At 41.7% G+C, this 2,986-nt stretch overlaps 1 long non-coding RNA gene across 1 annotated transcript; it reads right to left on the bottom strand.

The window, feature by feature from the left end:
* Positions 1–252: 252 nt before the first annotated feature.
* Positions 253–1,007, bottom strand: LOC137477324 (uncharacterized). Its single transcript, XR_011000933.1, has 2 exons — positions 533–1,007; positions 253–421 (listed from the first exon to the last, which is right to left on the bottom strand). It is a non-coding gene; the product is annotated as an uncharacterized lncRNA (long non-coding RNA).
* Between the last annotated feature and the right edge of the window lie 1,979 nt (positions 1,008–2,986).

The raw sequence follows: 2,986 nt of genomic DNA, 5'->3' as shown, positions 1-2,986 counted from the left end.
GTCTGATTGTCTTCCTGGTGATGGGAATAAGCAGAGTTGGGGTGGGTACCAACCCATACAATGTAGACTTGTTTCCTCTTCCCCGGTAGCGTGACTGAGCCTTGGGAAAGTCACTTAAGTGGGATCATTGCAAAGGCTTGATGAGCTGCTGAACTCTTCCTTGTCTAATTTCCTTTGTCTAGGTTGCCTCAAATTATCACTGAACTTTATTATTTTTATACCCACACACTTCTAAATCCACACAGATGACACTTTTTGTGCTGAAAATGCATTGCACACTTCTCAGACCTTGCAGCTGGTTGAGCACCAATGAAGGAAATAAATTTGGTAACTGAGCTGGGAAAGAAAGGTGCTTGGAGATGCAGTTTCTAATGCTTTCTTGTAGATATTCCCATCAGACCATACAAAGAACTCTTCCTGTCTATATTAAGAAAGAAACAGGAGAATATAAAAATTTTTAAAAGTCTTTTAAAATTAAAACCTTTGGGAGTTTTATTAAATGTACTGTGACAAAAATGTGCAGTTCACTTACAGCTATTGACCTGAGGTTTATACAGTCTTGCCAAGTCCTGGAGTGAATATAGTTTTAATGTTGGAGCATTTTTCAGTGCATTTTTTTAGGCTGAAGCAATCAGAAAATACATACCTAGACTCCAAATATATACTAAAAAGGAAAGGTTTGGATTGCAAGTAATGAATCTGACTTATTTAAAACTTGCAGTTCTCTTAAGAGAAAATTTTCAATCACTCCCTTGAAAATTCAGGAGATTTCAAGGATTGTGTGGGATGATGATGAAGAACAACATCTTGTAAAGTGCACATTTTGATTGACATTCCATAACAGGTAAGTAATTTATGGGTCATTTCGGCCTCACTCATGCTGGATGCTCTGTTTCACAGACTAACATGCTGCATTCTGCTAAAGACACACTGGAGAAGCCTCAGCAGAGCTTTGGTTCCTCATCACGTACGTCCTTTCTCTTATTTGTAAGTGCAGCGCACACCCGCTTGCCCACTCGTTTTCCCCCGTTATTTCTTTTCCTGCGTGTTCCCAAGTGCTCATCTGCCAAGGAAGCCTCCCTGCTCCTCCAGCTGTCACTCGCACCTGCCGTGCGGGCTGTTTTCCCTGCGCTGGTCCCGCGCTGGGACGGGAGCGGCCGTGCCGGGAGAAGGCGGCTGCGGGGGCCCTCTGGCGGCGCCGGGGGCGCAGCGGCAGCGCCCCGCGCCCGGCCCAGCCGCGGCTCGCAGCTCGCGCCTTGCCGGGATCTTGGTGGAGCCGCTCGTGTGCCCGGCTGGAACAGGCTCGGGAAGTCTCACAACTCGTTTCTCAAGTGCAAGAATGTCTGCTGTTCTTTCGTGATCGGCGCAGGTGCTTTTACTGACGCGTTCAGTTTTACAGCGGCACACACGGTTACCTGCAGGAGCAGCTGGTACCTGGTGCTTCCCAGAGGTTTGGGAGAAATAAGATCATAGAAAGAGGGGCAGCACTCTGAAATGCAGGTATCGGTGCTATTGTGTAGACAGAGAAAACATGAAGCAGATGGAAATCAGAATTATTTCAAAGAAATACCAGAGCTATTGCAGTGAACACGACTGCAACTGCAGACAGAGGGAGATATTCCCAAAGCATTCTTCTTATGTCTTTTTATTTATTTTTTTTTCAAGGCAGAAAAAAAAATAAATAAAAGACATAAGAAGAAAGCTGAGCACTCTAGTTCCAATATGTGATTTGTGGAACATTACACAATAGCCTCAAATTAAAACAGAGGATGTATTATTGCATGTAATGAGAGGGGCTGGGAAGGAAAACTATGCTAAGACAGAAAAACATGTCTAGAGTGCTAGGGCTGGAAAAATTCTCCTGAGAGAACATCACAAAAACTGACCTCATGATGGCCTTTAGTAGAATTCAGAGTTGTAAAGATATGTAATTTTTTTTCTAACTCTGAGGCTCTGTGTGGAACTACTGTAATAGAAATGTCACTGTTTTAAAGCAAAATTCGTTAAAAATGTTCCTTAGATGAACATTTAAAATTATTCTTCATGTGTTTCAGTCTTTCAGGTAATTTTGTCTTTATTTGAGGACACACAATTTTCATGTAGATTGTAGGTAGTTCTGCACATTTTGGGCACACCCATTGCAGGTCTTTAACTCTGTCCTGTGTTCACACCACACAGAGGGACACTACACTGATGGCCTAAGCTTGTTCTTTAGGAATGATTTTTTGCCTCTAATAAAACACAATGTCTTCTTTAAAGCACTGAGTTCTATGAATACATCCCCTATTTAGATGCCTTGTAATTTTTCCTACTTCAGAGCTATACCACCAACAGGAGAAAAAATGCATTAGTGCTCATCACCTCTAGTGCTAATTGTATTTGCCGTTATTTGAGAGTAAAGAACATGCAGGTGTGTATTTCTGATATATCCCCAGCAGCACCTTCTCTGAGTAATCAAACTGGAAGCAATGCATTCCCCTTTTTGAAGAAAAATTATTTTTGTCAGCAAGTATATCAGTAGTTTGTCCATCCTAGTTCCTTTATCTGGGATTGTTTCTCTTAGATGTCTTAAAAAATTCCAGTGATTTTAATCTGTTTTAAATTATCCTCACTAGCTTCAAAGACATATGAAATACTGTTCCACTCATAAAGTGGGTTTGGTCACCATGAAGAGGAGAAGAGAAAACAGCAAGGATCAGGTAACTGAACTGGGCACAAAACTGGAGTGAAAAGGTAACTATAGAGACAGGGATTTCCCCTGGTAAAGAGGAAATAAATTACCACCATGACTCAATAAATCTGGGCAAAGGTTCTAGTCTACGATCAATTTCTAAGGTCCCTGTCTATAACAATTTTAATTGACAGGCTGGTGGTTTTCAGCATGAGTTCACTTCCAAATGCAAGAGAAATAGCAGTAACAGGGGTGGTATAAAATACAGATTGATTCATCCAAGTGAGGTAGCTGCACTTAGAAAAAGACTTCATC

The sequence above is a fragment of the Anomalospiza imberbis genome, chromosome 7 (assembly GCF_031753505.1).
Source record: "Anomalospiza imberbis isolate Cuckoo-Finch-1a 21T00152 chromosome 7, ASM3175350v1, whole genome shotgun sequence".
NCBI classification, from domain to species: Eukaryota; Metazoa; Chordata; class Aves; order Passeriformes; family Viduidae; genus Anomalospiza; species Anomalospiza imberbis.
Note: the sequence above shows the minus strand (reverse complement) of the source record. Positions and strands in the feature narration are given on the sequence as shown.